General features: G+C 54.3%; 1 protein-coding gene and 1 long non-coding RNA gene across 2 annotated transcripts in view; both read right to left on the reverse strand.

Annotated features, from left to right (window-relative positions):
- sema3b (sema domain, immunoglobulin domain (Ig), short basic domain, secreted, (semaphorin) 3B) overlaps window positions 1-2666 on the reverse strand; it is a 41784-nt gene extending 39118 nt beyond the window's left edge. The window contains exon 1 of the mRNA XM_069189551.1: window positions 1767-2666. The gene's annotated coding sequence lies outside the window, so the exon portion shown is untranslated. The remainder of the gene's footprint in view (window positions 1-1766) is intronic.
- Window positions 2667-7067: 4401 nt separating this feature from the next.
- LOC107077463 (uncharacterized) lies at window positions 7068-14263 on the reverse strand. The gene is made up of 3 exons (XR_011189322.1): window positions 13941-14263; window positions 13733-13839; window positions 7068-7263 (listed from the first exon to the last, which is right to left on the reverse strand). It is a non-coding gene; the product is annotated as an uncharacterized lncRNA (long non-coding RNA).
- Between the last annotated feature and the right edge of the window lie 5829 nt (window positions 14264-20092).

Here is a 20092-nt window from a genome sequence, read left to right on the forward strand (position 1 = left end):
AGACAAGCAGAGCCAGACAAGTCTCCAGCTCGCCGGGGTGCTTGAATTTGTCACTCGCTGCTTTTCAGCGTCGTAAATCCTCCTTCAAAGTGACCGGGGCTCGTGCGGATAACAGGCCCTTAATGCCCAGACGGCTTGCGCCACAGCTGCGCTTTTTCAAAGGGAGGAAACTTTGCACCTCGCTGTAAGGCTTCCTTTAAAGCACAACCTGTTTCACATTTCCTTTTATTTTCATTTACCGCCACGAACCTGACCTCCCGCCTCCCTGGAGTCACAGGGAGATGAGCCTCATGTCAGTCTCAGGGCAGCTCTACAAAAATAAGGAAGTGAACTGGGACATGTACTGTAGCTGCAGCATGAACCTGCGGCTTCAGATTCATTCTTTGTTTACCTTGAACTGAATCCTGGGCCAGTTAAGAACAGAAGATTAGTCACAAACGAGAGGAAGTTATTAAGCCAGTCCAGCCCATTTCGGAATTAGTCACTATTTGATTTGACAAGATCATTCAACTGGTATGTCACGGGCTTGTCTTCAACAACACGAATGTGCCGCCTGATCCACACTCCCACAACCCTTTGTGCAAAGATCCTATCCAAACCAACATTACTGCGCTAAGCTTCCCTTGCCCTCTTTCTGCATATACGGTTACACACAGTTTGCACCAGACAATTACAAAGCAGTGGGGGATCTCTTTCAATATTTAACCTGAAAGCCTTCCCCAGGGGACTTTGGTGATCACCCCCCCCCGCCAGCTGGCTGCACGCTCACATTCCACCTCTACAGCCTCACTCTCATCTCCTCACAACCTCACAACCTCTTCCACTTGCAATCTTCCCAGCAGCCCCATAAAATCTTCATGATAACAGGGGTTTGCTTTTTACGGAGGGGAGGGAGAACGAGAAGAGAAGAGCCCCCCCCCCCTCCCCGCCTCCTGAGTGCTGCAGCCCGAAGCCGCCGGCATCGCCGGTGAGCCCCGGCCCCCGCTCCACGGAGATGGAGCGCCCGGACGAGGTGCCCGTTACGTCCAGTACCCCTCAAGGCCCCTCAAGGCGGTGTGACAGCCTGAATCGTGCCAGCGACCGACGGGGGGGAACTGAGAGAGGGCCGGGAGGGGGGAGACCGAAAGAGAGGAAAGGGGCGCTGATGGTAAACGTCCCGAGGCTCGATAGCAAGAAGAGCCGGCAGCCCGGAGAAAAGGACGGAGCTGTGGCTGGAATATCACAGCACAGACTTGGAGAGCCGGAGAGTTCTGTGTCCGTGATGAAAGCTTTCAGACAGGGACAGATGGAGAGCAAAGATCGGGGCTCTGATACAGAGGGGGTTCTATCTGAAGAGATCCCCCTCTGGGTCAAGATTCCTCATAGACTGGCCAAACCTCCCGAATGGATTCCAGGACCTTCCTCATGACCTAGAGAGCTCAGAGTCACCTGCACACAGAAGAGCTGCTACACAGCGCACTCCAGCAGGTGCACCTCTGGCACAGCTGGCAGGCCTCTCCCCCACAGCCAATCAGCATCACCCCGATGCCAGCAGGCACCAAACCAACACCAACAAGCATCAACCTCACACTGGCATCTGACACCCCGACACCAGCCGGCGTCGAACCCACACCGGCCGGCATCGCACCAACGCTGGTATGGAATGACCCCGACGCCGGTTGGCGTTGGCCAGGCACCAGCTGGCTGACGGGTCACAGAGGTCACGGCAAAGCTGTAACCCAGAGGGAAAGGACAGAAAGAGAGAGAGAGGAGAGACCCTGTCCTACCTGTGTCCTCTTCGGCGTGCCGCTCAACTCCCCGTTGGCAGGTGGCACAGGATTCTGCCCAGCGCCGGCTCTCGCAGTCCAGCGGCTTGCTTGCTTTTCCAAATTGCTTTCGGATGGGAGGTGGTGGTGAGGGGCAGCTTGCCCCCAAAAGGTAAGAGAAGAAACTGACCACTTTCAAGAACCCCTTTCAGAGGCGCCCGAAAAGCCGTGCGGAAGGGCCCCCCCCTCCCCTCCCCTCCTCCACGCCGCTACGGCTCATGAGAAGGATCCGAGCCCTCGGGCACACTTCTGGGACAGCCGGCTCGGGGTGGCGGGCCGTGCCTTCGGACTCACAGTCCCGGAGAAGTGTGAGACGAGCCTGGAGGCGGACAGATCTGCTCTGGCAACTGTAAAGCACGGCCGCTCTCTGCCTCCCTGGCAGCCCCTCCCTCTCCAGAGGTGAAACCTCTCTCTCTCTCTCTCTCCCGCTCGCTCGGCTCTCCGCTTCTTTCCTTTAACCCTTCACTGCCCAGGCTCTCCGGCTCTACTGCAGGCCTGGAAGAGCAGGAGCCGGCGGGAGCCCAGCAGGTCCGGTCCGGCGGAAGACAGGGCTATTACAGTGAGCGATCCAACGAGCAGGTGGTCTTTCTCCGGGACCGACCGCTGCCCTTCAAACAGGAATACCGGGGCCCCGACAGTAATACACGCGCCCCACCATCCCCTCCCCTCCCCTCCGAGCTCGTCGAGGGGGCGTCCTGCTGTAGGCAGACGTGCGGTTTTGTCTGACCGCCCCCTACCCCGAGCCTGGCCGGAGCAGGCCGTCAGTCAGATCCCTGGGCTGCGGTCCGCAGACCGACTCCGGTGACCGCAGGGCCGACAGGAGCGCAGGTGTGACAAGCCTGCTGCTCCCTAGAAGACACTGCTCTTGTCTCTCTTACCCCTCCTCCAGTTTCCCCTGGCTTGGCCCCCTATTGCCCCACGGCTGGCCCTGGGGTTCACACAGAGCACCCTTTCCTTTGGGCAAGTGTGTCTTTCCACCAGCCACACCTTCACCTGACTGAAGAGGAGGATCCGGCCTCTCTGAGCTGCTCCCTGAGGTCCAGCAGCCCTGAACAATCTTTGCTCCAGCTTTTGTCTTCATACTGTATATAAGTAACCTAAAGGGATTTAAAACGCACTGGGCCATCCATTAGAAGAACACACAGGCCTTTTTTTCTTCCAAAGCGACAGGCCACATCAACTTTAAAATTAACTGCAGGGGGTTGTGCATTTGAATACACCGTTTACTACTTTTTGCATGAAGTTCTATAGACCTGGCTTTTCAGCTCTCACTTCCTGGGACGCACACCAGACAGCCCAGCACACTGCCTGAACTCCGACCTCATCCCCAAGCACTTCGCCAGCTGCAACACCTGTGTTTGCAGGACGCTGGGATCAGTGGTAAACAGACCTGTGACACAGGGCAGGGCTGGAGGGGCAGTGCTAACTTCCTAACCATGGTGATACATAAACAAGCACCTTCACCTCATAAATCAAGCCCGCCTCTAACGATGATAATGAGCTCGTAGAGTTACTGTCCCACGGAGAGCAAGAAGGAAGTCTCCAGGCTGTTGTGTCGACTGCCTCTCCTCTCGTGTGTGCGTGTGTCTGTGTGCGTGTGTGTGTGCACATTGTGTGTTCTCCCATGTGTTTTGGGTGTGCATGCGTGTGGTGGAATTTAATTTCAGCTCACATAAAAATCAAACAGGAGCCAATAGGAGATGCTAAAAAAACACCCCAGGAATTGCAATGTGTAGCATGTCTGTGTGCAGCTCTTGGACTTCACGAGCCTGCTTGTGTTTGTCTGCGTACAGCTGGGCAGGAGAACTGACCGATTCACTTCATCCCAAAACTGCTTTGACGTCCCCTGGTGAATAGAGAATCAACAAGGGTATGAAAGAGAAGCATGAGCACAGAAGCCAGGGATGTACACGAACGGAGGTGGGCGCTGAATATGCACAAAGTCCCTTTGTCCTGCTGAAACCTCCCTGGGTCGCTGCATTGTTGCTATCAGAATGTTGCCCTCCCTAATGGGGCATATCTGTCAGCTTACTTCCGCATTTTTTTTTCTCTTGCGCTCTGTGCAGTGCAGGGAAACAAACACACAGAAGAGCCCTCGCAAAGAAACAAAGCCCACTCTTGCCGCTGATTAGCATAAAAATAGTTTAGGAAAAGCACTTGTAATTTTTTTTAATTATAACACTACCAGTTCAGAAAGTTACATTACAGAAAAATGCAGGCACGCCACTTGGACAAATTAGAGATAACAAAAAACATGACCGGGACTAATTGCTTCACACCAGAGTCCACAGTGATTACACAGGCTACACTGGTGTGGGAACAGAGCTGTACTCTCTGCCAGTCAGCTGGGTGCCAGCTGAGGCCTGGGCCTGCTGTGGTCAAATCAGAGTAAAGTGTAACAAAGCAAAGTTAAATCATGGTCAAACCACACTTGGCGCAGCAAAGCCCACGGATATCAAGGACAAATCAGAGTAAAGTGCAGTAAAGCCCAGCAATATCATGGTCAATGCAGAGTAAAGTGCAGTAAAGCCCACGGATACCATGGTCAAATCAGAGTAATGCGCTGTAAAGCCCAGAAGTACCATGGGCAATGAAGAATGAAGTGTGACGGGCAGTAAGTTCCCCTCAATGCAATGGAAAAGCGATACTGGACATCAGATATCTGGAACATACAGCTGGCAGGTGGGTTGAAGTTTTAGTTTAACTCAGGTCCTGAAGCCACTTTCCACATGCACGGCTTTCACTCTGCGCCTGATACCTGGGCCACAGAAGAAAACCCGAATGCGCTGCGCTGCTCAAACACACCAGAGCCGCCACGCCCTCCCCCTGCCGGTGAGCAACCAGTTAGGGGCGCGCTTTAAAGAAGTACTGTACAGGCCACAGATCTCTGGGGTGTGTGAGTGCGTGCGTGCGTGCGTGCGTGTGCTGGGGTACTCATGTTCACGCAAACTGATTTACAGTTTGATATACAGTTTGATTTACATCTTTTCCATTTACAGATAAGGAACCAGCAAAAAGGAAGAAATGGAGTTGGCCTGCTCTCAGCACAGCACAATCAATCCCAAAGCCTCCCCCAGCCCGATTCCAGAACACGCCTTCAGCGTTGTCTCTTATTCCCCCTGCACAGAGCGATGGGAACCAAGAACGCCCGTGCTGCAGGTCCGATCCTGCTTCACGCCGTGGCCTGAAACACCAATATTGCCATGCACAACACAAAACGAAGTCTGCTCCTTCGTTTGAGCCCGTTTATTTCAGAGCCTTCGTAACAGGTGCCGGAGTTTATCACGGCAAGCAGGTTGCATGTGTTTCGGAGCGCCCTTCTCTCGTGAATTATACGGAGATTAATTTTCTTTTTCTACTAACATGGGATGTGAACATTTCTCGGCCCAGCACCGAGGAGTAGCCCTGGTGAAGCATGCCGCCTTTGATCCCTTTGGGAAAAACACGGGAACAAAGGCGGTGGGAATGCTCACATGCCATCCCCTTCCCGCTCGCAGCCGTACAGTCCCGCCTGCAGTGGGACAGCTCCAACATGCTGTCACAAAAGGCCCATAATCTGCTGTGATGTTAAGGTTTGCATTCCAGCACTAATTCCCTCTGTAGCCCTATTGACTTTAAAGCCAGGCTGTTGTATCTCAGGGCCATCAAAGGTCCCCGGCGTTAATGGCTGTCCCGGAATTGCAGCTGCGCCCTCGGGGCTGGAGAGGATCAATGACAAAACCTTCCCCCCCGCCACCCAAACCAATTACACCCCCATCACCCCTTAATGGGACTGCCAAGGCTCTTCCCAGCCCATCCAGGGCTGGTCTCAGGAGGCAGCAGCAGTGAAGGGGATGCACTTGACATTTGGTCCTTGCGCATAGTCAGCAGTGTGCAGATGTGTTCAGAGAAGAGTGCAGCGGAGTGCAGATCTCTCCGAGTCACAAAGGGTTCGTTGTGCGGGAGGGGGAAAACCAGCCTTTGTTCCCAGGCTTGTACCATCCAAGAGGCTTCATTTACTGGATCACTCACTCGGGCCATAACTCAGAGAGGGAGGAAGCTTATAACTCTATAAATCGAGGTCTTCTGTCCCCTGTCTTGCCACCTCTAACCCTAAACCCTTTCAGCCTCTCCTTGGTTCTCTTGTTTTCTCACACTGCCTCCTTCTCCTTTTGCTCTTGTGTTATTGCCTCTCCCTACCACCCCCACCACTGTCCCCCCTATATCTGCTTTACCTCTACTCAGCCCTACCACCATCCCCACCAACCTACCCCTCTACTGTCTGCACCCCAATAACGGGCCCTACCCCTACCTACCCCTCTCTACTGTCCCCACCTACCCCTCCTTCCTGTACCTGCCCACCTGTCCTGTACCTTTGTGCCTTACCTATGCCCCGCCCACAGACTCCGCCCCTCTCCACGTTGGCCACACCCCCACCCTGCCCCCCCCTCTCGCTCACTCCACCCGGAGGAGGGAAACAGCCGCGAGGATCTGCCGCCGGGGCCGACGGCGCTCTTGGCGTCCGGGGCGGAGCTCCCCGCGTGACTGCCGCGAGGTACCGCGCGACGCCAGAAGCTCGACGGACCGGAGCTGACGGACAGCTATGGGCTGGGGCTCCCTGTCAGAGCCGGCCGCTCTCTTGGAAAGGACTGACTGGGCCGTCCTGGCGCTGTGTGTGTGTGTGGGGGTGGAGAGGTGCATTAGTGGCTGGCAGAAAGGGCGCCATTGACATCCTTCCCAAGGCATGTTATTTACAGCCTCCTCCCGGTAACTCCGGCGCCCGCGGCTCCGCTCCAGGGCGAAAGAGCGAACCCGTCCATCTCCGCGACTCCGCTGGACTCCTGGCGGGACGTCTCCCCCCTCCCCCCGGGAAACTCTGGGCGGAAGCAGCGTGTTTTCCGAGCTGCGAGGGGCGGAGGAGGGAGGGTTGTGAGCGTTTCCCACAAGAGCTGGTGGCTTGTCTGCTCCCTGCGCCTCAGCCCCACGAGCTCCAGCTCCTTCTCGGCACTGCTCCCCTATTCCCGGGCCGCGACCCCTCAGGCCCTTTTCCCAAGCCGTGGGAAAGAGCCGCTTGTTTTTTTCTGTCGTTCTAAAAGAAAGGTCATCGTGATGAGAAGACTTTGCCGCCCGCCGTTCGTAAACACATTCCGAGCCTCGAGGCTTTGCTCCAACGCGCCTGGGCGCCGTCCTCCCCCCTCCGGGTTGTTATCAGAGACCCCCGTGTGAGGGCGCCCCCCCTCCCCGCCACGCCCCACTCTCACGCCAACCCCTCCCAAGGTCACCGAGACCGAGAGCGCGGCGCAGCCCGCTCACCAATCCGACCAGTCCGTTCCCCGAGGAGAGAGCCCTGTCTGCCCGGGCAGGAGAGCAGATCTTCCCCACAAGGAGCCGTGCTTGCTGATCGCTGACAGCGCAGCACGATCACTGCCACTCACACGCTCCGCAGCTCTGTGCTCCAAAATCCAGGGAAGGTCCGGACCTGCGGTGGTCAAACCCGGAGACATGGAAAAGATGAAACTCGTTTGGGTTTGTGGCGGAGAGTTCAGATAAGAGAGTTTACACGGCATGGCCTTGGGAGACCGGAGGTTCCCAACCTGGGAGATTAGAGCAGTCATAATAATTTCTTCTGTTTAATTGCACACGGCAATAACTGTCGAGGCCCTGCCAAGACTCGGACACTTCCCTGCCTCTCCCGATGTCTCCTCGTGCTTTTGAAGAAGCTGGAGCCGGGGACGGGGGGGGAGAATGAAGACACCTGCTCATGGGAAAAGGGAGAAGACAGAGCAGCAGGTGCAGGTTCGACAGAGACAGTGGCGTACCGGTGTCCACTTTCAGCTCCCAGACACGGGGTGAAAATTGCATAGTACCCTAGTCGGGCCTTAATTAGAATACTGTGTCCAATGTTTGTCAACACGTTCTAGAAAAGATAGGGCTACTCTGGAATCAGCCCAGAGAAGAGCAACCAGGTGCATTCCTGGGTTTCAAACGAAAAAACACAATTCTGCTCGTGTGCCTTCAGGGGTCACAGGTGAGCCTTCGTCAGGTGGTTTAAAAGTAACAGTATTTGTACAGAAGTACGCTGCTTCAGTCATCAGACGCAAAAGGCCTTATATAGAAAAAATCCTTTCTATGTCTGATTGAGGGTGGCAGAGCTGGCTCAGGGGTCAGCATTGCTGCCTTGCAGCGCCGGGGCCCTGAGTTCAATTCTGGACCTGGGGTGCTGTCTGTGTGGAGTCCGCATATCCCCCCCCCCATATTCGTGTGGGTTTCCACCAGGAGCTCTGTTGGTAGCTTAACTGGCTTCTTGGAAAATGGGCCCTGGTGTGACTCTGTGAGGGAGTTTGTGTGTATCCAGTGATGGACTGGGGTCCCATCCAGGGTGTACCCCACCTTGTGCCTGTTGCTTGTCAGGATAGGCTCTGGCTTCCCTGCGACCCTGAAATGGGAGAAGAGACACAGGCAGGCCAGACGCCCCTGTTGTAAAGGGTGATACATGTGACTGATGAGGGCATATTCCTGCAGTGTTCTTGTGACTGGACGACAGGATCATTAATATTCACACCCCACATGAATGGTACTGCTTTTAATTCTGACCTCAGAGAGATGAATGTTTCTTTACACACAGCTAGATAGACTCAGGACTTTAGGGCTCAGAACTGCCTCTGCAAGCAGATATCAAGGACAAACAGGATGTCAGGCATTTCTCCACCTCAAACTCTGATGAGGTCGCCAAGCGGTGAACAAATCTTTGGGACCTCAGAGGAAAAACGGCCACAGAAACGGACATCGGTTCCAGTCCCCGTCTTGAACAGGCTCTGTGAGCCACTGTGTGCAGACACACATTACCGGTGCCAGCTAACAGTGCTGTGCTGTGCTGCACAGAGCCTCCACTGCAGTCATAGCACTTTGTGCTTGAGATGTTGTCAACCTTCTTGATCTACAGCCGGCACAGAGGAGGGACGGACCGTTTGGGGGACACTGCCAAGTCGTATCTCACTCGATCTCCCACACATCCGGACTAATGGCAAAACCTACAGGCGCTGTGCAAACGCTACCCTAAAATTCAAACGACCGTACTGCTGTGTCTGCTCACACGCTCAGATTCCTGACCCCTCGCACCAGGGGGCTCAGTGACCATAGCCTGCAAAAACGTCTGCAATAGCAAAGCCGACAGTTTGAAACAAAAGCAGACAAGATGCATTTCACATTAAAAAGGCACAAATTGGAGTCCTCTGCCCAAATCCGAGTGCACAACCCGAAGAGGAACTGCTGCTCTTGTCAGTGATGTGCAGCCTTAGTTCCAGCAGACGTGGGAGGAGCACAGAAGCTGTTAGGATGTTATTCTGTGATTCTCCCTGGATATTTTATTGCACTGTAACATGAATGACGTTTGCACAGTAGTACTCCATTCTCTCTCCTCAATATGGCCTAATTCCTGGTACAATCTTACTGCGGGAGGGCAAGATTTTGTTATTCATAATAAAATGGATAATCTTCACTGACCTTGCACGGAGAACAACACTCACTACAGTTCTGTTCAGCTGGATCTCGCAGCCCCACGTCTCTGAAGGAGGCCGGCACCCACGAGCCACAGCCCTGACCCCACAGATGCCTTCAGCTCCGCAACACCTGCGAGCCCAGATGTGAGTTTTATGATCTCTGCCGGGGCCCGAGATTAAAGTGCCCTTTTATCTGAAATAAAGCTTTCTCCGCTAACCCTGCAAAATCCCAGACACGGGACACCCAGGAGAAGAGAGACCTCAGCCCCCACCCCCTATTTCCACTTCCCACGGGGACACCTGGCCCAAGATCGTGAGTTTGCTTGCTCTGCACACCCAGCGAACCCCAAGATCTTACCCCCCCACCCCCCCTGCCCCATCCCAACTCAGGCCCCTGCGCCCAACCCCTTTCTTCCCTCCACTTTGATCCTAATCCTTCCCAGATTCCGGAGAGTAATCGCCCCACGGTATCATGGCTTTTCCTCAAAGCGTTGACAGCTCATTTTTGATCACCTTCTTCTCATTCCTTCAGGTGTCTTTGATGCGGGGAAGGAGACATTGATCTTGCCACGCCCCGCCAACCATACACACACACGATTTATGAGAAGTGAAATTTTCTCTTTCTGCCAGAAACATGATCAGCCTCCCCACTTTCATTTCAAACCAACACCCCCCCTCACCAGGCTGAATACAAACGTCTGCAGAACAAAAACCAGGAGTGTCCTGAGTGCCCACTCTGCCTCCCCCTACTCCCACCTCCCCTCTCCTGGTTTTTGTTCTCCCATGCTATATAATCTCTGCTGACTTCCCTGTCTTTCTCACACCTGAAGAAGGCTCCGCAGCCAAAACGTTCTTCTCTTTTCTGCAGGAATAAACCTTTACCTTGTTCCTTTGCAGCCTCCGCGTGCTGACACAGCCACCTGCCTGAACTACTTCTGCAGAAGGTTTCTGGTTTTAAAGTTCCCGCGTTCCTGGGTTTCATGACCCAGGTAATACCATGTCCACTGTAGTACCAGGAGCCCAAGGAGCTGCAGGCCCTGTAACACCAGGACAGAGGAGGACTGTGTTGGAGGTGCAGTGCTCTTCATCCAGCATGTTATACAGTTAAACCACACAGTAGTATGGTCTGTTCCAGTTAACCCGTCACTCTGTTTAGCACAACCAGGAAACCCATCTACTAACCAACACATGCACCACCTCGTTGAAACCAGTAACCGGTTAGTTAACGAACCGCTCGGTCAAGGATGACCTGCCATCTAGCGCTCAAGGACTGACTAAACCCCAACGGCCACTGGGTGCCCAGACTGACATCTGATCGGGACCCACGCGTTTTTCTCACTTGAAAAACTAGACACGAGCCGCGCTTCCTGAAGAGGGGCGGACCACCGGCTGCAGCCCCGCGCCCACGCGGCTCATGGCTAAAGCAGATGTGCGCGACACATGGTCCGATCATTAACGCTGGGCCCGCAGGGGTCTCTCCGGCCCGCTTCCCTTTTCCTGGAATGTCCTCCGCGCCGAGCTGGAGTTGGGAGCCTCCGAACGGATTAGGCAGCGTGCTGGTCGAGAATTCGGCTACTGAAGAGAAGCAGCGCTGCAGGGTAGAGGCTCAGTCTCTGGGCTTGTCTTCGGGAGGTCCTGGGCCCAGATCCTGGGGGTTTGGAAAATACGGCTCTAAACCTGGGCAAGGCATTTCCCTCACCTAGCCTGAGTAACACGCCCCGCTGCATGCAGGGACACAGCCAGGATCAGGCACTCCAGAGGAAAGACATCACCCGAATAAGTTATAACAGCATGGCGAAAACACGCCCCGAGGAAGATGGAAATGACAAGGGCTGAGATGTCTTTGTTCTCTCTTTTATCTCGATGGTGGCCTGCTCTTGCTCGTGATCATTCTCGGTGAAATCGGTGGAAGTCTGAGCACAGGCACAATGACGGAGGAAACACACCTGAATACAAGTTCCAGGATTTTCCCATCATGGCTAGAGCTCTGCATCCAGCCCTTTCACAGGCCGTGCAATCGTGTTTGCGCAGCGCCTCGATCCTGCCGTGGAGCTCCCTGCCGTTCTGGGGCTCAGCCATATCTCCACCAGGAGACAGACTCTGGCCCGGGTCAGCCGTGTGTGCAAGGGGTCGCCCCCGAACCATTTAAGCCCCGTGACTCCAGTCCCCGAGCTCTGGCCTGCATTCGGAGGCTTCTTCCTGAAGCTTTAGATGGGAAGTTTACTTCAGGGCCAGAAAGAAGAATTACAGTCTGAATCCTGGAGGCCAATCTAGGAACGATGAGAAGTAAGCTTTCGGAATTAGAACGCTGATTCTGGATTTCCACATCTCAAAGGGAAATGTCAAGGAATCTGGGGTTTAAAGGAATGTCCTACTCTGACAGGTTAAAAGAACTCAGTCTTTTTGAAGAGGCTGTGCAGAATCAAGCACCCCAAACCCTCAAAGGCTCTGACGGAGTCAAGCTTCAGGACTATCAGTGACAAAGAACCAGAGGGCACACGTGGAAACTGCACAGAAGATCATTGAAAACTGAGAACAGGAGACAGTTATTTACACAAAGAGCTGTAGGAGTGTGAAACAAGGCACCCCATCATGCTGTCGAAGCTGATATCCTGGCTTCTTGCACGAAATGGCTCAATGGGATCCTGGGATCAATTCGCTACTATCAAAAGGATCTAACAGGCTGAATTGCCTGCTCTCATGTGCAACTCTTCTTGCGTTCTTGTGTTTTTATTTCTGGTATTTCTGCACCTCGAGCAAAACAGTCCGACGGACCCGGGACAGGGTTCGCAAAAGAAGCCCGGCGATTTGTTTTCTTTCCGGATTACAAAAACCTGCTTTCCTGTAATGCTGGAGCACGCAGCAGCTGCACGAAGGGAGACGTGCTTTTGTCCCATTTTTCTGTTGGAAAAAAATCAGTCCCTGCTCTTCATCTGCTTTGTCATTCGGTACTGCTTTATCGGAAACACAAGGACCCGCTGGGACAGTTCTGCACAGGCCAGTACTAAGGCTCTCCGGGCCTTGGCACCAGTACCAGGCCGGATCTGCAATAAATGACTAACTGTTTCATTTTTTCCTTTCAAAGGGGAACCCAGCTCCTATCCAATACGATAATAATGAAACTGTTTATTTTTTTAACTTTGGCAACTCATCAATAAAACCTTTGGCACGGAGCTCCTGAATGCTGGACATGTTTGTCAGATATTAACGGTTTGATTTCTAGCCCTGCCAGATGGAAAGCTGCAGCCCCAGAGCTAGGCACAGGCCAAGGCTGATCTGTTTAATCTGGGGTTAGAAGTAGAACAATAAAACACGTACTGCACACGCGCACAAATTCATGCACATTCACAAGCATACATGCACAAACACACATACTGTACACACTGCCACATGCATAGAGACGCACACAAACATGCACCAACACTCGTGCACAAACGCTCATACACACTACCACATGCACACACATACGCACACACGTACTACAAAATGCACAAACAGAAGTGCACACATGCACAAATACTCACATGTGCAAATGCTTATGCACATACATGCTCAAAAATTCACAAACACCTGTACAAACACTCATACACTCCTACTACCACATGCACACAGATGCACAAAAACTCACAAACACTACCACATGCACACACACTCATATCCACACACACACACACACACACACACACACACACACACACACACGGGCTGCCTTTTCTCCTCACATTTTCTCCTCACATGTCCTCACATTCATTCTCTCTTCCTCCAGGCCACACAAGCAAAGCTCTCAGGATTTCACAACAATCACTTGAAGATCAGGCTGCAGGAAAAAAAACAACGCTACACACGCACGCACGCGCGCGCACGTGTGTGTGTGTGCTCGCTCACAGCGCCGGGGGAGCCCTGAAGCCCGGGCCTCACCGGATCGGGTCTCGGACCAGGACTCCCCGAGGTGTGGCTCCTGAAGGGGTTCTGCACCGGCCCGGTCGCACCCTGAGCCCTCCAGGAAGCTCGCAGGGGGAGACGGTAAGAGGAAGAGGGGGGGGGCATGAGCTCCACGCGTCACGCAAAGAGGACGAGGAGGGACCCCCGTCTGGGACCCCCCTGCCGGCCCTCCTGTACAAACCCCTGCTGTGACAGGACGCCCCGCAAGGAGTTTCGGGAGGGTGCCCAGCTAGAAAAGAAACCAAAGGCCAAAACACACCGACGGGGTCGACACTCAGCGACACTGAGCATCCTGGTCCTGGGTCACAGCATCGCAGGGGTAAGCCACCCCCAGACGCCAGCTCCCCCTCGGGTGCGCAACGATTTCAGCCAGCGCGTGCGCGAGTGGAGCCAGTGTGGCGCTGGTCCTGCGTTCGCACATGTGGTCACCAGCAGGGCCCCCCCCCCACCACCACCACCCGACAGCAGCACGATAACAGGATATTAGACTCTTCCTCCCCTCCTTACCCTGAGCCACCCAAAAGCCCGCCATCCTCCGTCTTCACACGTCCCCTTCCTGGGGTCTGCAGATGGCACCTTCCCTCCGGGACTGACCGCACGCTCTTCGGAAAACTCTGATCCGAGGGAGGAGGAGAAGCATCCGTTACACACGCAGAGGTTTTCTATACGCAGCTGACGGGACAGGGCTGTATCCGAGACAGGGCTATTGAATCACCTGTCAGATCCAATCGTTAGCCGCCCATCTTCAGCAAAAGCTTCCCTCGACACCGCAGGCTCCCACCCTGCTGCAACAGACTCACCTCCGCTCTCAGCTTACACCTGTTCTTTCCTAATAAAGACACAACAACGCACCGCGCTCGTAGGGTGTCACATAAATCTTTTCAGAAAGCTAATGTAAGAGCCCCAGTTGGCAGCCTCCGCCTCTCTTTCTGACTTGGAGAGCAGATTTGTTTTCTTCCTCTGAAAGAGAAAGGCGTCACACAATGGAATGTACTTCAGCAACGTGCTCTGTGCTGATCGAGTGGCTGCACCAGCGGACGCAGCCGAATCCGCAGAAATGACATCTCATCAGAGGCGCTGGGACAGGGGGAGTGTTTTTTGGAAGGGCTCAGCAGCTACAGGCCTGACATGGTTGTGCCCTAACAATTTCATGGGTTCATCTTCGTAATCTAGCAAGCACCTACAGCCATTCCACTGCACACAGTGGCCACTCCCTGCTGCCACGCACACTGGCCACCCCAGTCAGGCACACAGAGGTCACCCCCGCCACACACTAGTCACTGAGCTCTGGAAAAAACCCTCCACCCAGGCAGCAAAGAATAACTTATCATCCGCAGGACACTGTTCACTTTAACAGCAGTAATGAAGATGTGCAATTAATCAGGCTTGACAATAGAGGATCCGGCTTCATTCCCACTCTTTTTTTGTCCTCTTTTCTCTCTCTCACTCTATTCTGTTTATTCAAAGACAGTCTCCATACAATAGTGATTTCTCTCTTCTTGTAATTTCTCACACATCCTTTCCAAAGCCGGCTTCTTCCTCCCCAGTCCCCAGGTCTTGCCTGGACTGCTGCTTCTCTCCTTCTGCAAACAAACATCCTTGCTTTTCTCATCTTTAGAAACTGTGCTGTGCTCCAGACTTTGTGTCTGTGCGCTGAACCGTTCTCAGCTCACAATATAGCAAATTAGCCCCAGTCACCAGGCGCAGCACCTGCCTGCCTGTGTGAATGACTCCTGTGCTCTTTAGAAAAGATAGATTGTTTCCACATACTGACTTGGAGGTCGTTAGCACTACTTGCATGACCTAAAACGCAACAAAGTTCGCTCTTCTGGGCTGAACTTTATTATTAACTCCCTGCAGCCCAGCAACAGAGTCCTGAACACACTGCAGCCCTGCAGTCTATCACAGAACTACTGAACACACTGCAGCACTGCGCTCTGACACAAAGCTACTGAACACACTGCAGCCCAGCACTCTTAACACAGAGCCACTGAACACACTGCAGCCCTGCACTATAATACAGAGCTACTGAACGCACTGCAGACCTACACTGTGGCGCTGAACACTGTAGTCGTGTAACCTAATATCAAGCCATGTGAACAGACTGAGGCCGCGTCCTCTAAAAACCATGCTGCTGAACACACTGAGGCACTGAACACGCTGGTGCTGTGTTCTCCAAGATCGAGCTCCTGAAATACACTCACCAGTTCTCCTTGGTGGAGTGCAATGGCTAAAGCACTCGGCCCCAGGATACAGTATATGCTCAAGTGGGCAGATAGCACTTAACACTACACTAAAGCACGATATGAGCAAAGTAAGATATTGAAAAATAGGCCATCCTACACGCTTCGCTAGCATTTCTAAGACAAAGCAAGCATTGCAGTAGCTGATGAAACCGACATCTCTTTTTCGTGCCCCAGTTTATCAGGGAAAGGAGAATACAGGCCATGCAGCACGCTAGCCTCTTGCTCTGCTTGTCCTTTTACTTTACGAGCGCGTCAAAACTGCTCCACTGAGCGCCAGCCAGGTGGAGCAGGGAGTCTCTCGGCCATCTACACGTTGCTACAGGTCCGCACTGAAAGCCAGCAGCGCTGACCCCGATCTTAAGGAGAATTAAGACATGCCACAGGCGGCTGCGACCCCAGCAGACCTCCTGGTGTTAAATCCTTGTGTCGCTCGCAGCTTATGAGAGGGCTTGGCAGCTCCCAGAGGTGAAAAAATGCAAAGCATCCGTCGTCTTCAGCGCTCTGTGGCTACAGCCCCTTTGCGCTTAAAGAAAGAGCAGTCTCCGAGTTCGTTTTTCAAACTCATCCCCGGCAAAAAGGCCACAGGCAACCTCAGCCCGGCTGTGTGCGTAACAGTGGCACACCAGTGCGCACACTGTCGCTGGGACTGTCGCAGCAGAACGCTCTGCAAATCGGAGGATTGACTTGCCCCTCCATGTCTATTTTTACCTATAAGCATGAAATAAAAAAACAGCGCTGAGCTCAAATCGCCTTAGGAATTCATCTAAACATGCTGTATAAGCCACGATAACCACAAGGTCAGAAAACTCTTGTTGTTTAAACAGCATATTTCCTATTCTGGACTCGCCGACAATGATGCACTCCTGCTGTGAGCACTAGGGGAGAGACTTATCGGCGTCTCGACAGCCAGCGAGCTTCTGTAACGCTGTAACGCTCATCTTCTGAGCCCCCCCACGCGCCTCGAAAGTGCACACAGAGCACCCACACTTTCAGCCAGGTTTGCCGACCCACTGGCTGAACGGAGGCGATTAAGAGAGACCTGACACAAGGACTCAAAACCCCCCCACGGGGGCCCAACAAAGGCAGCTCAGCAGACTGGTTCGGAACCGGGAAACAGGAAGGACAGGATGTAAGTGGACACTATGCGGAGGCGCATATAAAAAAGAGGTAGTGCTTTACACAAAGGGTGGTGGGAGTGTGGAACAGGCTGCCCAAACACATCGATGAAGCTGGCATCCTGACGTCCATCAAGAAAGCTGACGAGATCCCCTGGGATCAATTAACTCCTACTAAACAGGCTAGATGGGTCAAATAGACGCCTGTTGCTTTTTTACCTTCCATATATTCTTAGATTCTTTCATGTCCACTAGCCTCGTGTCCACGCGCTATGCATGCTGCTGCGCCTCTTTCACACGCCTGATACTGGCTCTCTGCCGCTCGTTTACTTGACCGTCTTGCACATCTGCTCTCAGCTGCCTTCCTTCCTCACGCCCGAGGTGCCATCAGCTCACCTGGGCAGGTCGCAGCTTGCGTGACGGACAGGCTGAGAGGGTGTTTACGTGAGCCTGCCGGGGCTCTTAGCAGCCGCAGGCCCTTGCTGTCAGGACCTGCCTGACAGAGCGGAGTGCTTCTGCCATTCATTAAAACGCTTCCCCTGAATCCTTCCCTGCCACACACCGGCCCGCACAGAGGTAAAGTTTTACTGATACAGTCTGAAAATGGTCCTTTTCCGGACTTAATGCATAATAGGGCAGCTTATAAGCTTACCCACCCAGCATAGCCCCTTCACATCTACCTGCACGACGCAAACGTACCTGTTCCGTTTAGCACCTGTCAAACCTCCTACCTCGGTATGACACCCCTCTTCCAAACCCAGCAGCACGCAGCAGAAATCGGCAGGGTTGCAAAGCGCTGCCTTAACACAAGGGCAACAAGCTTGCACAGCATCGCGGGTGCAACAGTACAAAAACAGCACACACGTGGAATCAAATCGTGCAACTTCCCAGGCAACCCCCGGCACTTCAGGAGCAGTGGATGGAAAGGCTCATTTGCGTGAAGTACTTTGAGAACCCTGACCGGGGGCGATACTCCTCTCTCACCGTCCCTCTTCTGTCCTCTCGGAGGAGGGGAGAGCACCCGGGGGTCTGATGGCTATCTCTGAGGCAGGCCCAGGCCCCTCCTGGTCGGGCGAGCGCCACGGGTCCAGAGGTCCAGGGGTGGACTCTCGCTCGGGCTCCAGCGGCCCCGGGGGGACCCCAGCGAGGGACACGACCAGCCCCGAGGCCCGCCCCGCTGCAGGCTCGGGGGGGGGGAGTGACACTGGGAGGCCTCTCGGCCGGTCCGGCCCGTTCGATGGGCGGTTGCCGCGCAGCGCTGCGGGCGGGCCGGCCGGCAGGTGGATGTAGTTAACGACGCCACGCGCTGACAGCAGCAGCAGCGGCGGGCAGGTGGCAGGAGCTTCGCCGCCGCCGGTGAGCTCTGATCTCACGCCACAGCTGTCGGGGAGCAGCGCGGCGGGAGGGAAGAACTCCATCAACCAGCACGCAGGCGGCACACCGAGCTGCTGTCGGGGTGCAGGTGGGTACCCCTCTTCACTCTCTACCCCCCCCCTACAGAGTATGGATTCCCGCTAGAAAATCAGAAGGATTAATTGTTAGAACAATCCATTGAGTCCCCACGTTCTGCACCGCCGTAATCCTCCTTGGAAGAATTAGGATATTGTGTTGGGGGGAGGAGGGGGGGGGGGGGACGTTTTTTCCCCCCAGTAAGGAGACCTGTCCTGAAAGGATTGGGGAGTGTGGTTTGATACCGTGTGGCCGGCGTCAGCCAATGGGAAACGGGGATCGGGGCGTTCCCAGTCTCCGCTGGCACGCCGGCGCCGCGGCGGGGGGCGATCTGGGTTTCTGGCAGGAGCAGGAGGGAGGAAACAAAGGCTTAGCAGGGAGATCTCGCTAATTGTTTCCATTCAGCCCAGTTTCAGTCTTAAAGAGTTACAGTGTGTCGCCGACTTTGGGCACATTCCTCTCACCGTTTTTCTTAATACTTTAAGAATCCGCAATTATTTTAATCTCGTTCCGGGGCTGCGGTCGAGTGTTGCTCGGGAAGGAGGCTGGCAGGGCGAGCAGGAAGAAGGAAGCAATGCCCTAACCCACCCTCTGCGTCCACTTGTTTTTCACAGATGGAGTCCGCACTGGGCCGTGTGATCTCTAGAGGAGCCATGGGCGCTGTGCGGCGGTCTGCTCTCCCCAACATGACCGAACAGCTCGCCCATCCATCACACGCACGAGACAAATCTCTTCCCCCGCGGCCCTGCAGCTTGGGGTAGGTGAGCGACCGGAGGGCAGAGTAAATCACTCCGCGCGAGGAGGAGGGTTCGAGCAGGAAAGAATGAGAAGCACGAGGCAGAGCCATAAATCACACCCCGAGTCCCTGCCGTCAGTGGGCCGGCATGCCCTGCGTCTTCAGAACCCAAAGTCAGAGTCGGATACTGTCTGTTCGCGGTGCTATTCCCTTGCACTCATTCTCCGGGAATGCGGAACACATGCAAAGTTATCGCCGTGCATCCTGATTCCATACCATAGGTCCCCTCCTAACATTGCTGCACTGAAGGTGGTGGAAATGATTACTGTACCAACCACAGTGGGGCCACCCTGCAGCTTGATCTGGTCAGGTCTCAGGAGCTGCTCCTGGCCAGGGCGGGGATGGGAGATCTCTAAGGGAAACCAGGTTGCTGTTGTTAGTGGTTTGGCAGTTGGTGGACCAGTAGGTGGCTCTCCTCCCCCTGGGTCAGAGTTTCCAGTCCAGTGCCCCAGTATGGCGACTGGGGACACTGTGGTGTAGGGGCGCTGTCCTTCAGATGAGAAGTCAAACTGAGGTCCTGTGCACTCGGACATTAAAGACCCCAGAACTGCTCGTAAGAGCAGTAGTGTGAAGCCTGGTGTCCTGGCTGAATTCCACCCTAGCCAGGAATAGGCCTTTAAGATATTTACTATTGCATTCAATAAAATTGTTTTTTTTCTACCTATAAAACTACTAGAAATTACCCCGGATGAGGGCATCTGCTAAACCATTGAGTAACAATAAAAACAATGTCTTTTGCCCTGTTACTGGGAGTTCTGCATGGTGCTAGGTTTGCGCTCCAGATGGAGCTGGGGTCAGGGGTATAAGTGGCCGAGCTTTCGGTGAGGTGTGGGATTACTTTGGGCTCGCAGGTAGAGTTTCGTTTGCGGAGCCGGGACACGTCACATATTCTGGATTTGCTTCCCTAAGTTAAAAGGTTGGGAATGGGGGTGGGCATCCCCATTCCCCGCGATCAGCCATTACAGCAGCTCCCCCTCGCTTTGTTTTGGGTCCCGTCTGGAGCGCCGCAAGGTCACGGAGGGCGGGATCTAGCCTCTCCCCCTATCTGCTCGCAGTGTTTATGTCTTCTGGCCGAGCTGCGGCTCCCGTTTCCCCTTGCGGATGACAAGCCCCCAGCGAGGAGCTCTCCGGGGGGGGGGGGGGCAGGTCCGGGCTGGCCCGGCTCCTGTGGAAATCCCTCGGCCCCGGTGAGACACCTCCACCTGGCGGCCCCCCCTGCGTGCTGTGGCTGCAAAACCTAAAGCACAGCAGGACATGAGGC

This window comes from Lepisosteus oculatus, chromosome 4 (genome assembly GCF_040954835.1).
Source record: "Lepisosteus oculatus isolate fLepOcu1 chromosome 4, fLepOcu1.hap2, whole genome shotgun sequence".
NCBI classification, from domain to species: Eukaryota; Metazoa; Chordata; class Actinopteri; order Semionotiformes; family Lepisosteidae; genus Lepisosteus; species Lepisosteus oculatus.